The sequence below is a fragment of the Ictidomys tridecemlineatus genome, chromosome 3 (genome assembly GCF_052094955.1).
Source record: "Ictidomys tridecemlineatus isolate mIctTri1 chromosome 3, mIctTri1.hap1, whole genome shotgun sequence".
Lineage (NCBI taxonomy): Eukaryota > Metazoa > Chordata > Mammalia > Rodentia > Sciuridae > Ictidomys > Ictidomys tridecemlineatus.
The window spans coordinates 37,725,386-37,753,151 of record NC_135479.1 but is presented as its reverse complement, the minus strand read 5'-3'; the positions used below and the strand labels follow the sequence as shown (position 1 = coordinate 37,753,151).

The 27,766-nt window shown below is 54.6% G+C and overlaps 3 long non-coding RNA genes across 3 annotated transcripts; 1 reads left to right on the top strand and 2 right to left on the bottom strand.

Moving 5' to 3' along the window:
• Nucleotides 1-1,350: 1,350 nt before the first annotated feature.
• LOC144376107 (uncharacterized) lies at nt 1,351-5,187 on the bottom strand. Its single transcript, XR_013436198.1, has 2 exons — nt 4,903-5,187; nt 1,351-1,555 (listed from the first exon to the last, which is right to left on the bottom strand). It is a non-coding gene; the product is annotated as an uncharacterized LOC144376107 (long non-coding RNA).
• Nucleotides 5,188-11,247: 6,060 nt separating this feature from the next.
• On the top strand, nt 11,248-15,105 carry LOC144376108 (uncharacterized). Its single transcript, XR_013436199.1, has 2 exons — nt 11,248-11,839; nt 12,256-15,105. It is a non-coding gene; the product is annotated as an uncharacterized LOC144376108 (long non-coding RNA).
• A 10,758-nt stretch (nt 15,106-25,863) lies between these two features.
• On the bottom strand, nt 25,864-27,376 carry LOC144375797 (uncharacterized). Its single transcript, XR_013435671.1, has 3 exons — nt 27,223-27,376; nt 26,886-26,959; nt 25,864-26,080 (listed from the first exon to the last, which is right to left on the bottom strand). It is a non-coding gene; the product is annotated as an uncharacterized LOC144375797 (long non-coding RNA).
• Nucleotides 27,377-27,766: the final 390 nt, after the last annotated feature.

Genomic DNA, 27,766 nt, shown 5'->3' with positions numbered 1-27,766 from the left:
CGGTTTTGTTAGAGAAAAGAACGACTGGAAACTCAAAATTCAGGCAAAGCCCATTTCCACGGGAACTTCAGAAGCCAACCCAAGAGGTTCACATGGCAGGTGTGGGTCACAGAGCACCTGGAGAGCGGCAAGATGTGTAACCAAAGAGTCACCATAGCTGCGATCCTTACTGTCATTTACTGAGCGCCTCCTTATGTCTAGACTGGTGTAAGCATTTTATCTAGATAACCTCATTTACTCTCCATCCAACAAGATGGGTATTATTCGGGTCCCCCCTTTAACAGATGAGGAAATTGGCATTCAACTAGCCCAAGGTCGCACAACCAATAGGTGATGGGAGCCAGGATTCTAACCAGAAAAATCTGCCCCAGAGCTCTTGCCCTTATCCAAGACGTTCATGCTAAAATTCCTCCTCATTGCTTATGTAATGAGATGTGTAATGAGATACATTTACTTTGCAACTGCGCTTTAGGTCATTCCATATGTGGAGGTGGGAAAGAGGGAGATGCAGGATGTTTTGCACAAAAGACATTTTCAAGAAATATCTGTGTCCAAGAGAGAAATTGAAGCATATATAAAATGCACTTTAGAGAAAATACGGTCCAGCTCTCTCAAAGTCTCAGGGAATCCACAGGCTCCGAGGAGGGAGGGGTCACACCGACCGTCGGTGCGGGGTCTCTCTGGAGGCTGACTGATATTTTTCCTACACTATCAGGGAAAATTAGCAGTTGCCCTGGAGTTAGTCCTCATCCTTCCGCACGCCGCCGCTGTCTTTCTAGAAGGACTGGCAAACTGTACTCCCTTTCTGGAAGTAAGAAAGCAGCTTTGTTCTTTTTTCTTTTTAAACAGCAGAGGTCCCAGAAACAAAGGCAGAATTGGCCCTGAGACACTCGACAAGCACACTGCGGAAGTCTGAGCCAGTAGGGAGTTTGGGGAAGGAAAAAAACAAAATTTCCCCCAAAGTCATCCTTCTGGGGAGGACTTTGGCCACCAGAGAAAAGCAGATTAACTGGTCAGATAAAGAGCTCTAATTCAAGTCCTCAAATCCCAAAGTGAGATCAAGTGAGCCTGCCCTGAGCAGAAACTGCTTATCGCCCTGGTCAAGGTGAAAGCCAAAGTCGACAGGTGCCCAGGGTTACTACAGGGCAAACTGGGTAAGAACTGTGCACTCACCCAAGGCAGCTTTTCCATAACTCACACTCACACGCGCACGCACATACACACACACACACACACACACACACACACACACACAGTGCCTTCCCTCACGACCCCACAAGGTGTCCAAGATCTTTCTAGTGTTTCCAAAAAAAAAATGTCATTAAGATGCAAGACATTTAGAAGGATGTGAATAAGAAAGGTTTCTTTTTCTGTCCTTGACTAAGTTAGTCAAATGTCTACTTCATGCTCTGTATGAATGGATGGGTAGCTGGTGACGTGCGTGGTGTATAGGGAAGAGTACTGGATAGAGATCAGGAAGGTTCTGGTCCTCGTAGCATTTTTCTGTGTGACCTTGGGCTTCTGTTTTCTCCTTTCTGAGCCTCAGTTTGCCAATCTGGAAAGACAAATGAAAGGTCTTGACAGTTCTAGAATCCTATTAAACAAGATGGACCAACCTCTTCACTGTACCCGTCGAACAAACATCAATTGCTCCTGCTCTTGCCGTTGCCCCTACCAGGCATGCCCCCCTAGCTCCACTCACCAACCCAAATCAGAGCACAACGTCCTCTGAGAATCTTCTCCTACCATGGGTTCCCACTTTAGAGCACCTCGGCAAGTCTGCAATTGCTCACATACATCACCTTAGAATCCTTCATGCATGAGCATATTCTCTCTCCACTGCATGCTCCTTTGAGGCACTAGCCCATATCAGTCCTTCTCCCCCTATAGAACCTATGCCCCCAGGGGTAAAACATCTCATCATACCGCTCTACCCTTCAACCATCTTCTGTTGGCTGAAGTCCAGGCTGCACCTTGTCTATGGGATGACGTCACTCATTTACTCAACAAACATTGGTTGAACACATACTGCATGCTGGACGCTGTGCTGGATACTGAAGATGCCACAGTAAATCCAACACAACCCAGCTTCAAGGACCTCTCAGTCGGACACTCGGGGTCCCACCTAGTCACTCCCACCGCCTGCTAGTGATCTCCTCCCAAGGCCCCTCCAGCTCAGGATGCCCCCAGTCCCTTGTCTTCCACCTCCTTGATTCTATTCATGCTAAATCCCTAGCTGACAATGACCTTCCTGGCTTTGTCACCCTCATAGATCCTAGAGAATGAAGAAGAGGAAGAAAAGGAGAAGAGAGAAGAGGAAGTAGAAGAGGGGAAACAGTTTACCAGAAAACAGAAAGCCAGTCTAACCTCCAAAGGTGTGTAGAACTCTACCAAATTCTGTCCTGTCGGTGGAGATCTAGACACCCATTGTCCAGTGCTGGGGTCAAGCGATATAATGTGAGTCCAGGCCACCTTGCATTCATCCCAGAGGTGCCTCCTCACTGCCAGGTGCCACTTGCCCGCCCTCTGGCTCACCCATCAGCCACCCGACTGCCCCCTCTCCCTGCACCTTATTGCCTCAGTCACCTGAGGGAGCAGAGCAGGAAGCCTAGGCGTGTGGCGGGCTGAGCCAGTGAGTCACACAGACCTGCCATCCTTGCCTAATTGGATGAATAACAAAATGCAGTTCCCCTTCTTTTCCTCCTAATGCACACTGTAGATTGCTACAGATCCGTGTTCCTAAACAGATCCCAGGGCCTCCCGTGCAGGAGCCCAGGGAGGCCAGATGACTGCACCTGGAGGCAGGCTGGCAGCCCTGGCCTCTCGCTCCCCAGCCCTGCAGCCAGGACCTGACCTCACAGGAAGGATGAAAGCTCACCCCTGCAGGGGACAGAAGAGAGGCATCAGGCTCTCTGAGGGACACTCACTTCCCCTGACCTGTCCCCATATCCCGGGGCTCTTGGAAGGGAAGACTTTGTGCCGGGACCTACAGAAACTCCAGTAGCTCTTGGCTACAGTGGAGGACGCCATCGACACCCTCTGGAGATTCAAAACTTTCTGCGCCCTAATGCCCAGGTCAAACTTGCCCTCGCTGTCAAGAGGGCTGGATCTGTGACAAGAGGGCTGGATCTAAATTCTGCCCCACCCGATCGGGAGTTCCTGGTGGAGGACGGTGCCCACTCCTAGATGACCACGAGCTCCCCCTGGACCGAGGCTGTGACTCCGTTTGCCCTCAGATTGGGGCTTCTGTGAGTTGAGACCTTTTATTCCTTTTCAGACTGAGGTCCGCCTCCCCAGTCAGGGAAAGACCCATTTCCCCCGTGGGCTCCAGACAGCAGCCCACTGGATTGGGTTCATCCGGTATTTACTTACTCCTTGCTATGTGTCTAGTACTTTCCTGAGCAAGACAGAGACCCAGCTCCTGCCAGACCAAAAGGGGAGACCCAACATCCCCCATGAAGCCAGCACTTCAAGTGGAGCCTCAATACTTCTGGTCCTAGCAGCCATCGAGTGGAAATAGTTCAGAAATGTGTGTGTGTGCAGAAGAGGGCAGCAGCGTCCGGCCGTTCTGCACTGGCCGGGCAGGTCCCAAGACCTCAGTTCCTTAAATCACACTATACAAGACACAGAGCTCGCCTCTTCAGGGTTTTGTGAGGCTCTCGGGATAGCACGGCTGGAGCCGGGATGCTGGGTGCTGACACGAGCCCTCGACTTGTAGCATGTGCCCATTTTCTTGATTTCCACACTACCACCCTGGCCCGTTCCAACCTAGCCACACGACATCACTCAGAACAGAGCTGGGAGAAGAGGTGCTGAATGAATCGGCTTTCAGGAGCAGGTGGGAGCCCGTTTCTAGCATGACACCACTTAGGACATGATGCTCAAGAAGTGGGGAGCTCGTATTGGTAGATGGTCAGACCACACCCGCTCTCTATCTATTTGAGCTTCACTGTTAAAAGGGACAAGGACAAGCTGGAGCATTTTGGAGAAGGTTCACTGAGGGATGGCAAGGGGAAGGCTGCCTAGCTACTCTTGGGCACACCGCCAGGTTGTATTCCCGGAACCCCTTGCAGTTAGGGCAGCCTTGGGATGGATTTCTGTTGAAAAGAGGGTGGGCAGCAGTGATCTGCACCCCTCCAGCCCCCCCCGCCCCGATTCAATCCAGAAGACTCCCTGGCAGCCTCCACACTCCCTTTCCCAGTCACTGGCTAACTGGGAAGGACAGAGCGAGCCCCCGTAGAAGGGAAACAGGGACGTGGAATTACCGCAGGGGGCTGCCTGCTGAATACCTGAGCCAGACACTAATGGAGAGAGGAGTCCAGCCCTGGGATGTTAATGAGGCCCCTGAGATTCGGGGATGGCACGGTATGGCAGTAAGCCCATCCCAGCTGACACCGATGAACTCTAAGCCCCGTGACAAACAGCTGAGGAATGGCTGCCCTGGGGAAGAGGAGTTTCCACAAAGAGCATCACACATGGTCCTCGAATATTTTAGGCACCACGATGGGCACATTGGCCCCATGTGACACCAGACAGCAGTTCCAGGGTCCACGGGAAGAAAGATCCAGGGATGCAGACCACAGCTCCACCCACGGGCAGGAAGATGTGAACCGAGTTGACAAGAGGCAGAATGGGTGACCCTAGGGGACCTAGCGGGTTCTGCCACTGGGGCACGCAAACACGGAGATGCCGCAGTTCCTGGAGCATCAGCCAGCCGCTAGACCTCGGCAACACACTTGGAAAATACCTCCACTGCCTTAGATTCTGTGAGGTTACGGGCGGCCATTCCCAAATAGGATGCTGCCTCCCCCATGAATCCAAGATGTCCTGCTTTGACTTTTCCATGAGACGGACGCTCTCAGGACAAGTTCCCCTTGAGAAGCCCCCTCAGCAACTCCTCACCTCAGCATCCATCAGGGCCCATGTTCAAGTGTGGGGATCAGACCCAGTCTCTGGGGAAGACATGATGACTAGGGAAAGCCGAATATGAGCCCCGGAAATCTACATTCCTGAGCAGGGAAGGATGGGGACTGAACGGAGAAGGTCTAAGTGGGAAGAGGCAGGCGGGAGCAATTGAGCTGGAGCGGAGAAGGCTGGCTCCGCCCAGTTCCAGCCCAGGCAGCTCTGCCCAAGGACAAGGCTCAGCAGGGATCTCAGCAGCGTGGGCTTGTGAGGGAGGTCTGGCTTCTAGACAGGAGAGTCTGGAGAGTCTGGAGAGTTCCACCAGCGTACACTTCTGTGCACGCACCTGCACACACACACACACACACACACACACACACACACACACACACACACCTTCCCACCTCCATTCTGGCATCCCCAGAGAGACCTGCTATCTTTTCAAATATTTCCCAGAGTGAAGCCCCAAAAAACACCCTGGGGTTTCCAGGAAATCTGGGGGGCTGGGGCTGGGGGAGTGGCAGGGATATCATAGAGAAGAGGGCTTCAGACATTTTCCTGTAAGAGTCATTAAGATGTATTAAATTCTGGTGGCTCCTCCCCTGCCCACTCCCAGCCTGACCTCCACCCGGGCCTCCCCATCACCACGTACACCACATTAGGGCCAAATTGAATTAGAATAATTAACTTTTGGTCACACTTTTAATTTGGTGCAGGAAATAAGAGCGCTAATGGAGATTAAACAAGGCTTTCACTCCAGAGACCAGCCTGGATACAGCACAGGGAGTCTCCTGGCTCTGGGGGAAAATAAAGAGTCAGGGAAGACAGGCTGAGACAGATGCGTGTCGTGTGTGAACCGGCACGAATGGAGATGCATGTTGGTGTATGTATTCATGCTTGTGTGCACTTATGCTATACAAAAGCATGCTGTGTGTCAAGAAGGCACACACGTGCTCGTGTGTGCATGTAAATATGTTTGAAGGTTTGCACACATGAGTGTCTCTTTGTGTGCGAGGGCCCATGTGTGCTTGGTGTGCACACATTGATTTAAGTCCTGGGTAGGTAAAGCTACCTGATTTTTACAGCATCCTAGCAGCTCTGACTTAAAAGAGACCTTCATAAATATCTTCAAACCCAGTACCTCCCCACCTGCTGCCTGAATTTCTTCTGCAACATTTTCCCAGGAGAGCACACAGCATCTGCCAGCACTACCCCCACTGACAGCACTCACCATTGCTGAAGGCAGCCCATGGAGCTCTGATGGTTAGTTAGGAAGTGCTTCTGTCCATCATTCAGCCATAGTCCTCCATCTGCCTGCAAGATCATCCCTCATGACGTCTCTTGAAAGTGGTGACTTGTCCCTCTAAGCAGCTGCTTCTCTGGTTAGAGTACCCCTGATTCTCCTATGGGACTTCACATGACACATAACATTGGCACACAGTTCCTAACCATCAAAACACCAAAGCATGAGGGAGTCAGGCCAGGAGAGTGTGTCTTAGTCAGCTTTCTGCTGTTGTGACAAAATACCTAAGAAAAACAACTTAAAGGAGGAAAGATATATATTGGCTCATGGTTTTAGAGGTTTCAGTCCATAGTTGGTTGACCCCCGTTGTTTCTGGGCCTGAGGTAAGTCAGAGCAACGTGGCAAAAGCACTTGGTGGAGCGGAACTGCTCACCTCATGATGGCTGGAAATGGAGAGGAGGCTAGGTACAAGACACACCCTCCCAGGTCATACCCCAGCTAGGCCCCACTTGCTAAAGTCTCCATCATCTCCCACTAGCATCACCTGTGAATATTGCTGTGTTAGGGATAAAGTCTTAGACCTTGGGGGACATTTCAGATCTAAATCATAACAGAATGCTAATGCCAGAGGGTTTCAGGAGTCCTCTGCTCCAGCCATGGTCAAGTCCAAGTTCACATGCATCAGAATCCTCTGGCGGGATCCATTCAAACACGGATTCCCAGGCCCTACCAGGAGTGCTGATTCCAAAGGTCTGTCCTCTACACATCACACACAGCCAGGTGGTTCCAGTGCAGGGGCCTCTGAACCACCAATTGAGAATCCTGACAATAGTTCAACCCTTCAACTCACAGGTAGGGAGACCGAGGCCCAGAGAGGGGGAGAGGGGCTCAGAGTGAGAACTGCAGCCCTGTCTTCCCACCCCTGATGCCCATTCCTACCACCCAGGATGAATGCACAGCAGCCCCCAAGCCCGTCGACCCTGAGGGAGCCGGTCCTCCCCCTCCACCACCAAGCAGGCACCTACAGGTCTAGGAGAGAAGCACCCTTCCTTGAATCTGGGGTTTGCATCTGTTCCCACACTGATCTGGCCAAGGGGTCAGTAAGAAAGAGGCAGGGATCTCGCCTCCCTCCTGCTAAACCGAGTGTTCCCAGCCCTGGAGGAGCTGAGATTCATGGAGGCCGCCGCTAGGCTAGAGGGAAATTCCCATCAACGAGTGAGAAATGGATCAGGGTCAAGACCCCACTAAGGATGCCAAGGCAGGGGAAATGAGCCAGGCGACGGCGGGCCCGCCTGGACTATCGCTGTGTGAGAAGCCCAGACTGGCCGGGCTGGTGGCGCCAGCAGCCTCACGCCCACTGAATCCAGAGATGCTGCCCAGGGAGGCTGGTCCCACACACCCCAGGGCCCCAAGGTCGTCTGATCGAATGCAGATCTGCATGCTGGGGGCCAGAGAGGAGTGAGGGCCTGAGATCACCCCATTTTTCCAGCAAGGCTCAAGGCTCCCAACTGCTGGCTGGCGTCCCGTCTGCCCTCTGGTGCCTGGCTACAAGAAGCCAGCACCAACGGGAATGATCGCTATACACTACGAAGAGAGAAAAATTACAGGCAGGATGCCCAACGAGGTCAGGCAGAACCCAACTGGCCGATACCAAGTCAGGAACAATTGTCACCACCTTGACCTTCCTCGTTACCTGCCACCGGTATCAACCCGGCCTGGTGGCCCAGATGCTCAGTCACCTCCTCAGATGACGTGAGAGGAGGCAGGTGCCTACAAAATTCAGAGCCCTGTGGGCACTGAACATAGAAAAAAGGAAAGAAAAGGGGGAATTTCTCTTCTCCTGGGCTGGCTCCCTGACTTCCTTGGGCCCAAGTTCTGGTTTTTCCTAAATCAGGGAGACGGTGCCGTGGCATTTCGGAGGCTGTTTTGAAGGTGAGATCCCTCCCAGGGGAGGTGGAAACCCCTGACTGCTTCTCAGTCACTCTGTCACTCTCATCACGTGCCATCTCTGCCAGTGACACTACTGCCTCCTGGCCTCGGTCTGCCAGACCCCAGGATGACTCAGCCTGGCCCCCCAGCCCTCTGCTGGCACAGTGTCTCCACCAGGGCTGGGGCCCAGGGAAGACTAGAATAGGGAGGCCAAGCCAGGCCCCTTGCAGAGGGGCAGGACGATGGCCCCTGGGCTTCCTCTCTCGGGGGCTGCTGGAAAGGGGGTGAGTGAAGGGGAACAGGGGCCCAGCCCACCTATGGGAACTGCTGGTGGCTTAGCAGGAGGGGGACCCATCGGGAAGTGGACCCACCTACTGTCATGCAATGGCTTTCTGTCCAAGTCCAGCCCTCACCACGTGCCTGGGAACAAATATGTCACTTTCCCAGGGCCTCACTCCCAAAGGGAGCCACAGGAGAACAGGAGCTGTCCAGGACACTTCACTGTCCGAAGTCAGGGTGGACCCCAGGCCCTGCCTGCAGCCCACTCTGTGTGGCCCCAGATAGGCCCACTTGTCCTGGGAGCCAGCTCTCTCCAAAGTCATCTTGGTGGCCCATTCCTGGCCCACTGTGCCTATGCCCCATGTCCTGCTGCTCCTTCCGCAGGCGTTTCCCTTCCCTGCCCTTCCCATCTTGTCCCAGGATGAGCATGGAGGGAAAGTCCTGGCGCCCGAGAAGGCAGAGGGCAACACTGACCTGGACAGGGTCGGGAGACCTCCCCGGGGGTTAAAGCCATCTGCTATCTGAGACCTGGAAGGTGAGAAGGTGATGGGCAAGGAAGAAGTTGCTTAGGCAACACCAGGTAGGGAGACACCTGACCCACTCTCTCCAGGACCAGAGATCCCCCAGGGACCCAGGTGTGCAGGGCCTTGAGCAGGTGGCCAGGTGGGACTTCATCCTGAGTAGCTGGAAGACTGCGGGGTTCCAGACCAGGGTGGGGCGGGACCAGATCCAATCTAGCTGTTGGCTCTGGCTGGGTCCCTGGTAGGAGGCCAGACAGCAATCCCAGAGACAGCGTGTTCCAGCGTGGCCCCTGGCCGTGGAAGGGGACACAAGGACATACGGAGGGACCCAGGATGCTGCATACAGAGCAGCAGCCGTCAGCCCCTGTGGTTCTTCTGCGTGGAGAGGGGATGGGTCATCCAGGGCGGGCATTGGGCACCAGGCAGGCTTTGCAGGTAGACACCAAAAAGCTCCCACTTTCCACCTAAGCTCAGTCAAGCTCCTTAAGTACTGTGAGCCTCGGGGAACTTGTCTATAAAAAGGGAAAAATACCTCATAAGCTGGTGTGCTGATTTCAATTAAATTGCATTGATATGAACCATGCCTAGCACCTGAGATGGACTTAACAAAATTGCTTCCGCGCCTTCCCTCCTGAAGGGCCAGCTCGGAAGCTGGCTCTGCCCATGCAGTCCTTTCATCCTTCGGGGGTGCGCAGTGTGGAGGTGAAGGTCCCCTGTCCCCGAGCACCTTCCACCAGCTGCTTCTCAGTGAGGGCAGACCCCGAGCTTTCTCATCTCGTACCCTCGCCGAACCTCGCTGGTGTGGAAAATCAGGTCTCCCTGCATGAGCTCCCCCTTCCGCACCAGACTTCACCGTCAGAGCGACCCTGGTGAAATGTGAGGTCATGGCGCCACTCCACCCTCCAATGGCTGCTCCACTCCCAGTAAAAGCCCGAGTTGGAACAATGGTCCGCAAGGCCCAGATGCTCTGCCCGCACTGGGGCTCTGTCCTCCTCATCGACCGCTCTGGCCTCTGTCCTTTCTGCTGCCACCACCCCTGTCCCTGCTGTCCCTCACCCCAGCCAGTCCTGCTCCTGTCTCCAGGCCATGGAACCCTCCTTCTGTGGTTGACCCTGATGTCATCTGCCTTCCCCACCTGCCACTTCCAAATTGCACCACCATGTTGTGCTTTTCTCTCCGAGACACCCATCACGTTAAGAATGCTGTATATTGGGGGTTTGTCTGTTCTTGTCTCCCTCCTCTAAAATGTCAATTCCTTAAGGGCGGAGATTGGTATCAGTTTTGTAACTAGCTGTGCTCCTTGATACCCAGGATGGTTGCCTGGCACAGACTGAGCATTGAAAAATGAAGACGAGAAAGGGAACAATTGAAAAATAAATAAATAACATTTGTAAAAAGGAATTGGAATGGGAGGGAGGGGAGGAGGGAGCTTGCTGTTCTCAGGGGACCCAGTGGGGAGCCCTGAGCTTCTCATTTCACCTGAGAGCTGATGTTGGCTTGCAGCTGGGATTAGGAGGTGCCCAGAAACCCAATGCTCAACAGCGCTCAATGCTCAACAGCAGGGGGCGATCTGACTCACAAAGGGAAAAAAGGTGGGTTTCCACCTAGGGACAGGGCTCCCTGCAGAAGGCTGGGGAGTCTGGATTCTCTGTGGCCTCCCCAGTGCCTGCTCTACTCCAGAGAAGGTGGGAAGACAGCACCCAGTCCAGAACATGCTCCACATGCTCCCGGCCACTGGGGCCCTTGCAAAAGGTCTGGGCTCTGCCGAAGCTAGGGGTCCTTATCAGGCCCTGAGGTCAAACTCCTCCCGGGCTTTCTGGCTGCGGCCCTTCCCCACTTCGAAATGGAGGTGGTAACACACTCTGTTCCTTCTGCCTCACGGGCACCTGGCAAAGCACAACTGTGAATGAAATGCAGAAAATACTTCTGCAAGTATGCTCCTCATCCCACTCTCCTCCCACCCAGGCCATGAGGATCTGAGAGCTAAGATGTGCTGTCCTCCATCACCTGCCATCCAGTAGACTCTTTAAGTTTTGTGAGAAAGGGAAACTCAGCTTTCTAGATCCCTTTTTTTGCTTTATGTCTATCTTTGTGTCTCTTTGTTTATAAACTCAATTTCTATATCCTCCTATCTGGGCCTCCCTCTGGGTCACTGGATGTCCCCAACTTCCCCTTTTCTCTGTCTCTCCATCTCTTAAGTACCCCTTGGCCTGCTTTCCCCCTCTCAGGGCCTTCAGTCTCTGTTTCTCCCTCTCTCTCTCCCTCCCTCCCTCTCTCTCTCTCTCTCTCCCCCTCCCCTCCTCCCTCACCTAATTGCTTCTTGTCTCTGCAGATCGCTGGGAGGATTTATGTAACAGGGGGGACAGCAGTGGCAGTAGCCAATTTGAAAGGCTGCTGGCAGACATAAGAACTTAATGCTGCGCCAGCTTCAGGAAAATGAGCTGTGATCCTTCCCCAGCTCCTGCGCTTCAGGCAGACCTGGCCGGCTCCTCTCTCCTCCCCAAAGGGCACAGCAACTTTTCACACAGCCCCTTGGGTCCCTGCTGTGCTGGGACCTGCCTATGGCACTTCCAAGCTGTCTTAGGCTCCCAGGGAGGAGGTTCAGGCTGGGCTCCCCTCTGCCCACCACAGTGGAGAAGGCCTGGGTTCTACCCCCCTCCACAGGGGAGCAGCCCTTGGGCAGACCACAGCCCCAGGCTGACCCTCTGTTTCCCCATCTGGAAAACGGCTCCATGCTCTAGGGTTCTAACAAAGCTGGGGCACCCTGCTGTAGGGGACTCCAGTGACCCCACATCACACCTGGGAAGACCCGTCAGAGCTTCAGCAGAGGAGGCTGCAGCATTGGAACACCTGGGCACAGGAAAGGTGCCAAGAGAGCCACCTGGTGACCTTCGCCCACCCATGGCGACATGCACCTGCTTCTTCTCCCTGCGCACCTGGCCCGGTGCCCCACACAGCTGATGAGGTGGGTGCTGGGCAGGGGTGCCGCTGACCCTTTCTCAGGCAGCAGCCAAGGAGAAAGCAGGGCCGGGCGGGCTCTGAAGGAAGGCATGGGTGGGAGAAGTGACTATGGAGCATCTCCACCGCCGCTGGCTCCATACAAGGGCCCAAACTGGGCCTGCGCAGAGGGGTAAAGATGCATTTGTCCCTCAGGCCCCCACACCCCTGCATTCTCTGTAGCTACAGGGACTTTTAAAGGGGGGAGAAGAACCTCAGCCAAGGAGTGGAGCAGAAGCTTGCCGGCTCGCTCCCCTCCTGTCCATTTCCCCAGCTGTCATCACCGTCATCACCATGAGGATGGGCCAGGGGAAGGGGTGGGCTTAGTCTGCAGAAGAGAATCTGGGAAGTATCTTGAGGGAGGAGCTCAGTTCCTCTTCTCAGGTGCTTCAAGAGTTAGCATCAGGGAAGCAGAGAGGTCCCGCAGAGACAACAGACGGAGACCACCCCAAGAGAGACTTGGAGCAGAACTGAGGAAGGACTTCGTACCTACTAACAAACTGATACAAACTTGTGAGCTACTTTAATAACAGTAAACGATGCTGGACATCCTTTGGAAGGATGCCAACTTGCATGGACACAGGGTTGGGCCGGATGACTTGATGGAGGCTTTACGACCCTGGGGATCAGCAGGTGTAGGTAAACAAACACACCACCACACATATCTAGGGACACACAACAGCTTCTTAGAGGCCTGGACACCAGGCTCCTCCCCCCTGCCACAAGGCTTGCCAGTCTGCAGCCTGCTTGCCAGTCTGCCTGAATGCCAGGGACTGCATGGGGAGAGACGGGCAGGAAGCCGGCAGAGCAGACAGCGCTATCTCCTCATCACTCAGGTACCTGGAGCCCTCTGCCTGTCAGGAAGCCCAGTCAGGAAATTAACTGGAAGCTGAGAGGCCTCCAGACCCCTGCCTAGAAATGCAAACCTGGGGGCTGGTGTGGGAGGAGCAGAGTGAGCAGGACAGGGCTCCCTGCAGAGGGCAGTGAGCCACACAGGGGGTCCTGGCCTGGGCCACAGTCAGCTGGTCTGGGGAGCAATCAGTCTGCACCCAGCGGCAGAGCTCCTGAGCAGGCGAGCGCCACCATGACCCCGTGGCTTCTTCTCTTGCTTCTTTACCTTCGAGCCCCAGGGGATGCAGACCCAGGGATAAAAAGGTGGCAAGCCTTCTCTTTAAGACCAGAAGCTACAAAGGCTGTGCTAGACTGGGGCCAGCCCAGGGTTTCGAGCCCACCGACCCCGTTCAAATCCTTGAACACCTTGCTGCTTACTTACAAGTGCTTCGCCCTGGGTCTCAGTTGCCACGTTGATGACGTTGATGATGTGGTGATTGGGTGGGCATCACCACAGCAAGGTAAGCCCACCATTCTAACACATGACCCTCAAGAGCTCACCAGGTAGCTCCACGGAGCCATGTTGCTTTTCGCTGATGACCTAATGGACAGGAGGTTGTATTCCATGGGGTTATTTGAGGTCACAGGCTCCTCTGTTGAGCCCATCCCAGGGCCTTGGATCCACTCCAGACCAGAGTTTCCTGATCTCCACAGTGTTGACATTCGGCCAGGGGACTCTGTTGTGGGGGGCTGTCCTGCACAGATAGTGGATGCATCGCTGGCCTCTACCCACTAGACCCCTACAGCATGGTGCAAGTCCTGACAACAAAAGCATCTCCAGGCTGGCAAAGCTGTCCTGATTGGGGGGCGCTGGAGATCCTCCGCAGCTAGCCAGCAGGGGAGGAGAGGACTGCACGGAGCCTCCACAGAGGTCTGCAGGGTGGCCTGGAACCGGCATGGGCAGTGCATCAGCCCATTTTCCTCTGGCCAAATCCCTACCCTAGGGAAGGGCAGGAGGGTTGTCCACTGTATCGGAGAGTGACAGGAAACCGGGGCTGGGAGCTCACGCCCCCCTCGGCCACACCACCTCTCTGCACTGGGATAATTAAGGAGCTGAGGATTTTATGTAATGAAACGCACCCCCTGTGAGGGTTTGTCACGGCCCACACCCTGCTAGGCACTGGGGAGGCGTGATCTCGCTGACCCCCACTCACTGATGAGGAAACCGAGGTACAGGGAAGGAGGGAACCCATGTTGTGAGGTCATAGAGCCCGCCGGCTCTGGATGCTGGCTCCAGCGCCCCCCTCTCCTCCTCTGCCCCCCTATTCTGCTGAAGGTCACCGCCTTGCCCAGAACCATCGCTCTGTCACACCGCGACATGCCACACAGTCACCCACACCGTCCTTCTCTGCACAGAGGAGGAACCAGGGTGCCCAGGAGATGGAGGTCAGGGTCACGGCAGAAAAGGGGCGGGGGACTACAGTGCGCAGCTCTTCCTGGAAGGAGCCCGCTTCTGGACCTTTGCTCTCGGTCCGGTCCCCCTTCCCTAGGAGGCCCCTGAACACAGCCTGAGGTACAGCTCTGAAAGGCAGGGGGCTGGCTGCAGATGGCCAGTCAGAGGAGGAATGCGAAATGCAATGGACAGTCCTGTCTCCCCTTGGGGACCTGGGGGAGGGGACAGGAACCCTGCAGGGGAGGGGACAGGAACCCTGTCGGGGAGGCAGGAGACTCAACAGGGAGCTCTGTCAGGGCCTCACCCCCATCAAGCCCATCCCCCACGATGCCATCAGAGGGATCTCCCAACAAACCTGTTACTGCTCCCGCTTGAAACCCTCCTTGGCTCCCTGGTACCCTCAGGACAAAATTCAGACTCCTCATTTGGGCCGACAAATCAAATCGCTGTTCTGGCTTCTGCTCCCCTGCCACCCCTCCCTCTTAGCTTCGGTCCCCTTCTTTCTTGCCCTAATTCGACAACAGGGCCAAACCTGAACAGGTCACTGTTTCAACCTTCTGTGGCTTTTCCCAAGCTGTTTCCTCTGGCTGAATCAAGTTCCTTAAAAGGTACACAGCAAACTCCTATTCATTCTTCAAAACCCTGCTAGATCTCACCTTCTTCCGGAAGCCAGCCAGCCTTCCTTCCTTCCTTCCTTCCTTCCTTCCTTCCTTCCTTCCTTCCTTCCTTCCTTCCTTCGTCAATGGATCTCTTTGTTTTATTGATTTATATGTGGTGCTGAGGATCGAACCCAGAGTCTCACACATGCCAAGCAAGCCTCTACCGCTGAGCTACACTCAGCCACTGGAAGCATTTCTTTATCACCTCCTTCCCTCCATAGCACTACTGATAATAATGCTTAAAATTTGTTTTTATTTTACTATTATAATAAAAAAACTTAACATTTAAAATATTGTGTATATTTTTTCACAATACCTAGCATTTATTAATAACTGTAATAATACCGTGTACCAGGCGTCTAGACTCTTTGCATATCTCGTTTAATTATCGTAAACTATGGACAATTTTTTAATTATTATCATATATTTATTTCTTTATTGGTAGTGGGGCTTGAACTCAGGGGCACTCAACCACTGAGCCATATCCCCAGCCCTATTCTGTATTTTATTTAGAGACAGGGTCTCACCGAGTTGCTCAGTGCCTCGCTTCTGCTGAGACTGGCTTAGAACTCTGATCCTCCAGCCTCAGCCTCCCGAGCTGCTGGGATTACAGGCATGCACCACCACGCCCAGAAGACAGTGTTTTTAAACTGTCCCTTCCCTTTAAATACGGGCAGGTTTGCAACTCTTTCCACCCATACAGTGCAGTGGAAGTGTTGTGACCTGGCTTCTGAGTCTGCTGCTGCCAGGAACAGTGGCACACACCTGTCATCCCAGCAACTTGGGAGGCTGAGGCAAGAGGATTGCAAGAGGATTGAAAGTTTGAGGTCAGATTCAGCAAGTCAGCAAGACCTGGTATCAAAATCAAAAACTGAAAAGGGTTGGGGACATAGCTCAGTGGTAAAGCACCCTAGTTTCAGTCCCCAGTACCAGAAAAAAAATAAGAAGAAGCCATGCAGCCTGTCAGAATCCTCGCTCTCTGGACATCTCCTCCCAGGATGCTACTCTCAGAACCCACTCGCCACTGTGGGGAAGTCTGAGCTACACAAAGAAGACAGAGGTACTGTGTGGGTGCTCCTGAACCCAGCCTTGGAGCTAGACGTGAGCCACATGCTTCAAGCCAATCACATCACTTACGTACTCACATCTTCCAGAAGCTCCAGCTTCTGTGCAAAGACAGGCTATGAACTGTGCCCCTTCCCAGTTCCCAGTGTCTGACCACAGAACCTGTTTGATGCATGGTAAATTCATGGTCATTTCATGCCACGGAGTTTGGGTTATTTTATGCACAGAAGAAAAAAAATTGTCCCACCGTCTCACCATTCATCCCATTCTACAGATGAGATGACTGAGGCAATGCATGGTTAAGTAACTTGCCTGAGTTCCTGAAACTAAGAAGAAGGAGCCAAGATTAAACTCAGGCAATGGGGTTCCAGGGCCAGTCCCTGGTCCACTGTCCTCCCGACCAGATGCCATCATAGTTAACTCCTTGGCTGCATTGCGGGTCTCCACCAGAAGCCTGAGCATCTCGAAGCAGGGATCTCCTGTCTCCTCTCTATTCTCGGTGCTATCGCAGAGCCTGGCATGGGACTGATGCTAAGGACAGGTTAACAGAACTGGCATGACCTTATAAGGGGCCCTGTGGCAGGCAGGGATGGTAGGGGGCAGCTCTGGAGCTGAGCTAAGCCTGGCTGCATCATGATGTCCCCACACAGCCTCTCATGCTGCCCTGCTGACCCCAGGCCTCACCCCTTCGGAGCCTCTGACTCATTATCCGGCTACACTGATGGTTTCCTGCCTGGCCGGCTCCCAGAGTCCTGGTGGCCCAGCTGACAGCTTCATTAAGAACGGTTGTGGTCGGCGCCTCTCAGTCCTGCAGAGCTTGTGGGCATGTGTCATCGCTGACCCCATATCCCCAGCCACCTCCCCAACCCCCACCAGCAACAGCACAAGACGACTCAGCTTAGCCCTTCAATTTCCTCTAGTCCCAGCCACGGGCTCCTGTAGCTGAGGGTCAGGGGCATCCTCCTAAGTCTGTGGTCCCCCAACAGGTGGGTCCAGATCCGGCAGAATCACTGCAGAGCCACTGGACCCCACCAAGCCTCCCTCTCCTCATAGGCTGGCCTCAAACAAGAGGCTGCATCTCCCTGGGCTTTGTACCACCTGGCAGAGGGGTCATGCAGGCCCCTGGCCAGGGCCCGCTCAGCTGAGGCAGAGATGAAATAGTAAGCGGTCATGTTTATGGGCATTTTTCCAGATCCCAGCCACACTTCCGTGGCTTTACCTGCACGGGTCCACTTATTCATCCCAACAGCCCTTGCGGGGGGCAGCTGTCATTCCCATTTCACAGATGAGGAAACTGAGCCACAGAGGGATGGAGTGACTTGACAGGTTCTCACAGCTTCCGGTGGAGGAAGCAGGAGCCTAGCAGAGGCAGGGCAGATCCGAAGCCTGTCCCAGCACCCTCACACCAGGTGTGTGGGTGCACAGGGGTGGCACCCACGGTGGGTGGCCAAGGCTGCTCGCCACCCTCCCACAGGGCAGGGAGAGGGGCTAGGACACGGGGACCCCAGGAGGAGCCCCAGCCACCTCCAGCAGTCCTCCCCGCCGGGTGGTGGTCGTGCTGAGACCCCGGCCACCCTGGCCCCTCGGGGATGTGGAGGCCATCTCCAGCCTGGCGTGTCCTTTTGTCCTCCCGCTTGCAGGAGAAAGGGATCCAGGAGTTATTTACTGCGGAGATTTCATGGGGATGCTCTCACCCTTACTGCACATCCTTTAAAGGTGAAATAAAAATATCTAAAGGGGAAGAAAAGCCTTTTTATTCAGCATCGTAAAAGCTGTTGGCAGACGTTCCCCAGGAAGGGGAAACAGCGTAGAATTCTGCAGTGACATTGTTCTGGGCGAATCTCTGCAGCCAGCCCCAGATTCTGGAGGGTGACTGGGGCCCACGTGGGGCAGGGGTTCACTAGGACCCTGGGGCTGCATCCCAGAGCTGGCAGCTTGGTGGGGAAGGGTTAAGATAAATACCCCAGCACATTCCCGACAGGCCACATCCTCTCAGGTCCTCTCCTGTGGGCACCTCTGGCTGGAGGGGTTTCAACTGTGGCCACCAGCCTCCATTTGCCTGTCCAACATCAACTCCTCATTCCCAGTCTTGACCCCTGAGGACCTCCCCCTCCCTCCCCTCCCCTCCCCTCCCCCTCCCTCCCCTCCCCTCCCCTCCCCCTCCCTCCTCTTCCCCTCCCCCTCCCCTACCCTCCCCCTCCCCTCCCCCTCCCCCTCCTCCCAGGCCAGGCCCTTGCCCCTCTGGGGCTCTGCGCAGCATGTGGTAGGTGCCTGTGTCTGTCTCCTCCAAGCAGACACACGTGCTCCTCAGGACAGCAACCCCCACTTGGAAATGCCCCACGAGTGTTTCTCAGATGAACCAATGGTGAACACAGGAGCAGCGTTCGCCCAACTCCTGACATTGAACACAGCATTTCTCACTTCTCATGTGCAGCTCCAAGGTCTCCCACCGCACCACCCCTCCCGTGTGGGAACAATCAATCTCATTTTACAAATAAGAAAAAGAAATTCGGAGAAAGCAATTGGGTCACCTCAGACAATAGGAGCGTGGGTGCTGTGGTCTGAACATCTGTTCCCCCCTAAAATTCTTAGGTTGGGATCATCACCCCCAGAACCATGGGAAGAGGAGGTGGGGGGAGGAAATGATCAGGGCCCCCCCGGGGGGGAGGGGATTAGCACCCTCACAGTTTGTTTGCCTCTGCCACAGTGTGAGGACACACCCCCTGAGAAGGTGCCACCTCTGAGCCAGAACTATGGGATGTAAATGTCTGTTGTTGCAGGGCCACCCAGTCTGGGCATCTGACATGGTGCCCAAACAGACAAAAAGCAAGGAGTGTCCTTCAATCCGAGCTGACCCTAACCCCAGCTCTGTCCTGCACTCAAACTCACCCTTGGTCACACAGAATCCCACATGTGTGTGCACTCCCATCCACAGAGGCACGCGGGCTCATCTACAGATGCGTGCACAATAGACGGACTCACAGACACACGTGCTCATGCGTGTATGCAACACAGGTGCACACACGTGAACAGGCATGACAGTTCTGAAGAGAAAAGCAGGAAGAAGGGGGAGGGGGCGCCCCAGGCCTCCCTCGGTGCTTTCTGACCAGCATCAGTCTTTGCCTTTGATTTTCAACTTTTAATTTTCACATCATCAGTTACTACATCAAAGCAATCTTCCTGCAGGTGCCCTGGACTCAGGCTGTTTCTAGCAGCCCTGATTCCAAAGCCTCCTTCCCACTGGGCCTTCATTGCCAATGGCATTTCACTTCTCATTAAATTCCACGTGGGGAGCATGGGGGAGCAGAGGGGGCGGGAGGGAGGCACCTCTCACCTCTGTGGCCAATGCTTGTTCACTTATGCGTAAATGCTGCCCTGGGAGACAGGTTCAGGTTTCTGATTAAACACAGACAGAGAGAAACTTCCTTCTCTGCTCAGGCCACCGGCTCTTGTGGCAATCCAAGAGGCTGGATCTGGGCGGGCAGTGCAAACACTAAAGTCCCCTGCACCGGAGAGGAGCTCAGATTCTATATCCTCCCTTGAAAACAAGAATAGAAGACGGACTTAGAAAGCCAGAGAAGCTGAGAGGTGGGCGGACTGGAGGGAAGCCCCGGAACAGACTGGCTCCTAGGACAGAGGCCCAGCAAGTCTCAAGGCAGCTAAAAAGAGAAGGATTGACTGAAAGTCTGCTCAGGAAGCAGGTCCACCCTCCAGATGGCACCCCCACTTGCCAGCAGAAGGGAGAAGAGAAATGGGTCTGTAGGACTTCAAAATCCAGAACCCAAAGCAGGCCTGGCTGAGAGGAGGTGCTGGGCGGAAGCAGAGGTGTTAAGCAACCGCTCCACACCTCCTACTCCACTCAGCCTCCTAGAGGCCTTCCCAGCTCCTACCACCCTGCTACAGCAGGAGGAGGCCTCTGCAGAAACAGCGCAGACTCAGAAACACTGCCCCCCCCCCCAGTCAGCCTCCTAGCACCTGGAGCTTCCAGACAGCCCAGGCATCCAGCAAGAAAGATGGAGACACAGAGGTACCAAAAAAATAAATAAATAAATAAAATAACAGGATCCGGTCACACAGTGGCACACGCCTGTAATCTAAGGGACTGGGGAGGCTGAGGCAGGAGGATCACAAGTTCAAGGCCAGCCTCAGCAACTTAGAGAAACTCTGTCTCCAAATGAAAATAAAAGGGCTGAGGATGTAGCTCAGTGGTAAAGCACCCCCCACCCAAGGTTCAATCCCCAGTCCAAAAATAAATAAAAATTAAAAGAGCCGGGGATGTAGCTCAGCCATAAAGCAACTCTAGGTTCCATCCCCAGTACCAGGAAAAAAAGTGGAGTTGGTGGGGTGGGCGGGGAGAAGGCTCAGATTAAACAGAAGCAAGGCAGGGAACAGCAGGATATTTAAAATCCTAAAATTGCCCACCAAGAATTAAAAGAAGATACTGCATTTATGAAAAAAAAAAATACCAGGCTTCTATTTAAAAAAAAAATCCAGGGAACAATATAAAAAAATAATTAAAAAGCTCTGGGAATTAAATAAAGGGAGTTGGTGAATAATATTGAGGCCACGACAAAACAAATCCAAAAGAATAACAATGAAAAACAGGAGGAAAATGATTAGAAACTCAGAACATCAGCCCAGGAAACCTAACAGCTGACTAACGGAGATTCAGAGAGAGGGGAAATGGAGGCACCCAAGTATCACCAGAGAAACTTTAGGAAATGGGCCAGCCAGAGGGAGACAGACGGGGGCCAGCCAGGAGGAGATGGGGTCCAGCCCCGTGGGCCCCTGATAGCAAAGGTCTTCCCTGGGAATCTGCAGAACACCTTGGATAAAGAAAAGGTCAGAAAGCCACCAAATAAAATCCAGTCCCTACAAAAGATCACTGAGAGCCAGGGCAGAACGGAAGCCGAACAGCACCGAACTTCTCAGAAGCTGTCCAACAAAATAAGGGCATATCCTACGAAAAGGATGGAATCCAGGAAACACGATATCCACGTAGGAAAAGAGCAAGAAGGATTTCTGGGGTGGTGGGGAAGGAACCCCAGGTTTGTAGCTCTGCCAGGGAGTGGGAGAGAAGGATGGGGGACCTCCATCCCCCAGAGATGCTTCTGAGAATGAAGTCAGAAGTCCACGGGAGGCCATGAGCACCCAGAGAGCAGGTATCCAAGTCCGAAGAAGGGCTCCAAAGGGCCACCCAGCCCCGTGCTGGATTCCCTCCCCTGCCACCCCTTCGCTAAAGCAGTCTGAGCTTATCCTAAATCTCCGCTGGTTGCTATGGAAATGATCGTACATCTAAACAGAACAGATACCTTGGGCACTCATTTTCTTCCAAAACTGGGCAAGGAGAGCTATTAAGATTTCACTTACTTGGATAAGATGTAGAAGACATTATATTAGGGTTCAGAGAAGATGTTTACTTATTTATTCAGCATTATCCGCCTCCGAGTGAGGCTGCCCAGTGGCGGTGAGAGAAGCCAGGATCGGAGGTTCAGGTGTGAAGTTTAGCTTCCAGTGGGGAGAGAGAGAGAGGCCTGGGCTTTAGAATGTTGGCCATTTGTTGTTGTTGTTGTTGTTGTTTTGGTTTTGGTTTGGTTTTTAATTTGTTTTTTTCCCCCTTAAGGGAGAAAAGAATTCCCACCGTGAAATTTTGAAAAGTTCTTGCTACAAAGAGCAGGGGGGAGAATGAGAGATGGTGGTTGCGAGGCTCTCTCTACACGGAGGGATGCAAGTTAGCAGGAAATCCTGGATTAGAACCAGGTCTCTTTACTCTTCTGGCCAAATGCTTCTGGAAACTTCTTTGTGGTCACCTCCCTCTCATTCAAGAACTCTGCCGAAATAGAATCAAGCTCTTGGGAGTACTTAGGTCAAAAGAACAATCTAGAAGTGAGAAAATGCCTAAGCAGAGAAACGGGTGCAGTCAGGGGCCATGTGGCCTAACTCAGGTTCCCTTGGGTGGAGGCAGAGGGTGGAGACCAGAGGAGCCTCCCAGGGCCTCCAGGGTGGGGAAATGCCATTCAAATGAGGGCAGAGGCTGTCCACAGAGGTAAGACCTGGCCTTCCTTTTCCTTCCCTTGGCGGGAGTAGGAGGTCAGAGGGAGGGTGCAGGCTGCAGAGGCGGGCGGGCTGCTCTGGGGTCTGCATTCCCATCTGCAGAGCCGCAGCTGGGGAGGGATGAGCTGATGGAGACCCAGAAGGAGGCCGTGGGGACCCGTGGAGGGGCAGTCCTGCCTGCTGGACAGGTTTGCCGGATGCCAGGGAGGAAACGGGGAGCTGGGGAGGGGAGAAGCTTCTCCCAGGCCTTGGGAGAACCCCAGGGTCTGCTAACCTCTTGCCCCGCCCCAGGTGTTGGCTCCGCCTCCCTCTCTTAACCCCAACCCCCCGGCCACGCCCAGACCACCCAGCCCCAGCCTGCAAGGTAATTATAAAGAAGTTAAACCGAATTACACACGCAGGGTTTATTTTGTGTTTTTTTCTGCTGCTGCTGCTGCCAATTATGGTGCAATTAGACTGCCTTCATTAGCAAATGAGATTAGAATTAACATTGTTAATTACTCCTTCTGTTAAATGGGGGAGCCGTTGAGGTGGGGAGGGTAGGAGTAGCAGAGACCCCCAAGGGCTGCTGGGCCCATGGGAACTGGAGGCAGCTTGGATTTACCTAAGGTCAAGACAGGTGGGTGACACAGGGTGGAGTCTGCCTCATGGGGGGGGGGGCTTTGCTTCCCCCTCCCCCTACTGGGGCTGCCTTACCATTGGGCTACACCCCCAGCCCTTTTTATTTATTAATTTATTTTTTTATTCTGAGGCAGGGTCTGGCTGTTGCCCAGCCTGGCCTCAAGCATGTAACCCTCCTGCCTCAGCCTACAGGATCCCTGGGATTAGAGGCACGCGGCTCAGCGCCTTTCTCATTGGTAACACTCACCATGTTTCATTGAGGATTCAGTGAAGCACTTCACAAGCATTACCCACATCACCTCATGAGAAGCAGGCCTTATCACCCCCATTTATAAAGGAGAAAACAGATACTCAGAGAAGTTCATTGATTTTCCCAACGTCACACAGCAACGACAGAGGACAGAATCAGGCACCTCTCCTTGCCCAAGCACCAGGACCGTGTGTACATCATATTTTATGTAGTAATAGTTTTAAATCAATTCCTTTGGTGCTCTAATTTGCCCCTGTGAGGGAAACAGAAATGATTAGCCTCATTTTTTCAGATGAGGAAGTTGAGAGTTTTAATGAGGGGCTGGCACACCGTGGCCTACGGGCTGCATGTGGCCGCCACCCGCTTTTGTAAATAAGGTTTATTGGAACCCAGACGTGCCATTTATACTTGTGTTATGAATAAATAATAGTTACTTGCATGTGTGTGTTATGGCTTACCCTCCACTAAAGGACTTCAGCTTATAAACTGTGAACTAAACCAAGTGTCGAGTAGTTGTGGCAGTGACCGAGTGGCCCATGTCATTGATCACCAGCAAAGGACATAGGATTAGTGTACGGGGCTTAGAAAACTCAGGGTCCACTCCTGGGGCAGACAGGACCCCAGCCCTGCTCCCTGGTGGCCCCAGTTCCTGAGCTCTGACAGCCAGAGGAACAGGGGGCGGGGGGCGGGAAGAGAGCTGTGGGACCCCCATTCCAACCCCAGGCCTGGGAAGCAGGCAAGGCCCACGTCCCGCATCTCCCTTCTGTGCCCTGTGGCTTCTGACTGCTGGCAGGTGGTGGGTGGGCTCATCTTGCCAGCGCTGTGGGAACCCTGGGTCCTCTCTCCCGGCCCACATCCTGCCTGGCCCCGAAGGCACTTCCCCTGCACCCAGGGCCTTTGCCTCTTGTTCTCTTGCACCCATGAGCTGTGAGCTGCCCACCACAGACTGGAAGCTGGAGTAGCCCAGGGACTGGGCTAGACCCACCAGGTCACCCTTCCTGAGAGGTGCTGGGACCCCGCCCACTTGTGCCACTGAAGTGGCAGCGCTGATGGCCTTGGCCCAGTGGTCAGGGAAGGTCCTGGGCACATGGCACGGCCCCTCTGTCCCTGCCCAGATTGGCGGCTCAGCCCCTCTGCCTCCAGGTTCCTATTCTCCCCCTCTCCCTCTCCCTTACATAGACTCAGAGCCCCTGGGCATCCGGGTTCCTGCACCTTGCCAGGGCTTCCTTCCTGCCCTCTGGGCAGGATTTGGGAGGTGGAGAGGGGGTGCCCAGGCATTCAAAGAAGGTTCAGGGAGAAGGCATCAGGCAAGGAGGGTCTCATCTGGGTGCACTCTTCTTGCAAAGGCCCAGGGGCAGGTTCCACACAGCCTGCCTTAAGGCAAAGAGCCGTGGGAGTGCGAGAAAGAGAGGGGAGCCCCGGTCAGCAAGGGAAGGCCGGGCCTCTTCCTGCCAGCCACCCCGCAACGGGTGCTGTGGCTGGCTCCCTGCGGTGGCCAGCCCAGGCTTGGTTGCTGAGAAGCCCTGTCTTGAGGGATCCCCACCCCACCTCACCTCGGGTCAGCCAGACACTTGGCTCTGCAGTGCAAGGGCCTGTGTTACCTGTGTGCACGCGAGCACACACACACACACACACACACACACACACACACCCATGCACACCCACACGCACACCCTGCTGGCTTCGGCTTTTCCCACGGCCTGCATATCAGCAAACACTTCTCCTCCGGCAGCTCCTCCAGCTTCAGGCCCAGAGCCTCTAGATGGCTGTGAGCATGCCCAGCTTCTCCAGCTGGGTCTGGGGCGGGGATGGGGGTGCCTCTTCCTCCTCTCCCTGAGCCATGAGGACTTGGATTGTTGAGGAGGCTCCCGAGATCCACGTCCCTCCCTTCCTGCCGACCCTCGCCACACGGGAGTCACCCCTCCCCAACCCCCTATAGGGGGCCATGGAATGCACCCTGGGTGCCTAGCAGGTGGGGACCCCAGAGGGAAAGCCAGACCCCTCCCCAGGGGGAACGGCCAGCCCCGGGGATTGGGCAGACGCTTGACAGATCCCCAAGAACAGGAAAAGCAGAGGTTCAAACGACACCCACCTTCCCCCCCCCCCCCGCCCACCCAGCCCCAGGTCAGACGTGGAGAGGCCAGTTCCCTGGGGAGAGGTCTCTGGGCCTCTGGGGCCAGGGATGGACTGTGCTGTGGGAAGAGGGTCCCTGGAAAGTGACCCTGGCTTCTTCTTCTTCCCTCGGGGTGGCTGCCCCCAGCTCAGCTTCCTGAAGGGCTCTTGGCTCCCCACAACCCCCCTCGGACCTGCAACGTCCCGCGGGCCCCAGAGACCCCGGAAGCCAGGTAGCCATGTCACAGCCAGCTCCCGAGTCCAGACTCCTGGGAGACTTGCAGTGTCCCCTGCCAAAGGGTCAGCGATCCTGGGTGGAGGGCAGTGTCTGCAACAGGTCTGCAGACCCACAGCCTGGGCCAGAGGCACTCGATGATGCGGAGGGGGGCCCAGACCCTCCCCGCTCTCCCTGCCCTCTGGCCCCCTAAGTCGCCCTTTGTCAAACAGAGCTTTCTGCCAGACGCCATGTGAGGCTTGGAGGTCCCAGCTCCAGGCCCTGGTGCAGGCCACGTGGGCACCCCGAAGACGTTCTGCCCAGCCCAGCAGAGAGGTGGAGGGACATGGGAGAAGTTGGGGACAGAAACTTGGAGGTCAACCTGTGGGTCAGGTAAAGGGGGACAAGGAACTGAGTGGCCAGGACTCTAGCTGCCTGTTTCTCCATCTGCTAAATGGAAAGGGACAGTGTCCGAAGGCTGAGATGATGGGGTTGGGGGGCCATCACCAGAGCCGAGGAGGGGCCCTGAGTACACATGGAGAGAAACAGGGGAGCTGCACACCACAAGGCCAAGGTCAGGGATTTCTGGGCTGATCTGATGGGAAATGGGGAGCCCTCCAAGGTGTCTTGGTGCCCAGACCCTAGCCATGACATCAAGGGAAAATTGGAAACATGCAAAAATAAATAAAATAAATAAAACCCCACAGAAAACAGAGACAGAAAGAAAACGAAATAAACAAACAGAAAACAATTTATCCTCTGTCATCTTGGTGAAGAAAATACTCCCGACCCCAGGCCATGAACTTCCACGTTCCAAGGCACGAGCGGGAGTCAGTCGGGGAGCGGGGAGCAGATGAGGTGGCGTCTCCCGGCCACTGACAAACCCTCTCCCATAGGTTGCCTGGATGTAAAATGTCAGCTTCGGGCCACAACCCATCCACCTGACATTCCTGTTAATAAGGAAGCCTAATTAGCATGGCTTTTAAGCATCCATTACATTAATTTAACGTGAAAATCTAATGGAGCTTTATTGGAATTTTTTTTTTTTCCGGCGAAATTAACCCTGCGGGTTTCTTACACATGTTTTCATTAGGGTCTGTGAGCAGGGGAGAGAGTCAGAGAATTAGAATGAGCCCCAGTGGCTTTCCCTCTAATCCAGGTCCCCTGTCGCCAAGCCCTCGGGGACATAGGTGTTCTGTTCAGCAAAGCTTTCACCCACCCACCCCCCACCGCACCAAATAGTTCTCGTAACAGGGGTGGGACATTCACACCATAGGTGCTGGGGGTAGGACGGCATCTCTGGTTCAGAGGCACCCCACTCCATCCCACAGCCTGCCATTCTAGGACCCCGAGGAATCTCAGCTCAGGATCTCTAGACAGGGAGACAGTCACCCACAGAGGCTTGACCCCCGCCCGCCTCTCTACCTCCCTTCCCCTGGCTGTCTTCCAGATGAGAATGACCATGCAACTCAGTTCTGACCTAAGACAAAGAAGCCTCTGGGCATAGCATCCTTCCCCTCAATAAAAAAGCTAAAGTGGAAAAATAACTTCTACCCTTTCCTCCTTCCCTCTTCTTCCTGCCGGGAACTTGGATGTAAGGTACAGAGCAACAGCAGCCATCTTCTGCCAGGGTCAAAACACCAGGCTAAGGAACAGGAAGAACCTGGGCCACTGAGGCAAGGTTGAGCTGCTGTGGTTCCAGCACTCACAGTGGACACCCGGGCTCCTTGTTACTCCTCACACCAATCTTTATACCTGGATTCTGGCTGTCGATTCCCCAGGTGGTGTTGGGCGGGTCCCTGCCCTTCTCCAAGCATGGATTTCCTCACCTGTGAAAACAGATGAGCCGGGTGAACCATGTTTTTCCAACACTTCTTTTGAACGCTGAGCCCCACCCCCTCCAATGGCATGGTGTCTCAAGTGAGATTACTGAGACCTAACCCAGGGTGGGCATGGTGTCACGTGTCCTGCATCGATAAATGCAGACCCTGACTCAGGTCCCAGGCGATGCCCTCGTTCCTGGTCCCCGGGGCCACACTTTGCCTAGCAATTGGGCTGTCGTGGGCGCTGGGCCATCTCCCCTGCACCTCACCCCGTAGCGCATCCCCGGCCTGGAGCAGGGAGGAGAGCGCGGCTCCAAGCTGCACAGATGGCGCCAGAACGCTGACTCTGCCACTCCATGTATCGCTGGGGACAAGTGGCCCAACCTCTCTGAGCTTTTGATCCTTTAGAAATGACACATCAGAGTCACGGTGCGTGGCTCTGGGTGCTACGAAGCTGAGTCACACGCTGAAGCCGGGCGGGGCTGCACCCGAGGCCCAGCAGTGACCCCGCACACGCTCTGCCACCCTCCTGCAGCCAGGCTACCCAGCTGGCTGGACGGGCCAGGGCTGGCACTGCTTGGGGGTGGGACTGGAGAGCAGGGAGACAGGGGTGGGAGGAGTAGCCTGGAGGGGCCATGTCAGAACATTCCGGCATCCAAAGAAGTGCCGATTACATGCAAATAGCATCTCTCTCTAAAGAGAATAGAACTCACCAACGTCTCCTCTGCCTGAGGACTCTCTCCTCTCGGCAACCTGGCTTCGGAAGAGCTGCAGCAGGACTTATCTCCCCGTCGCCCTCACAAATGCTGGGCC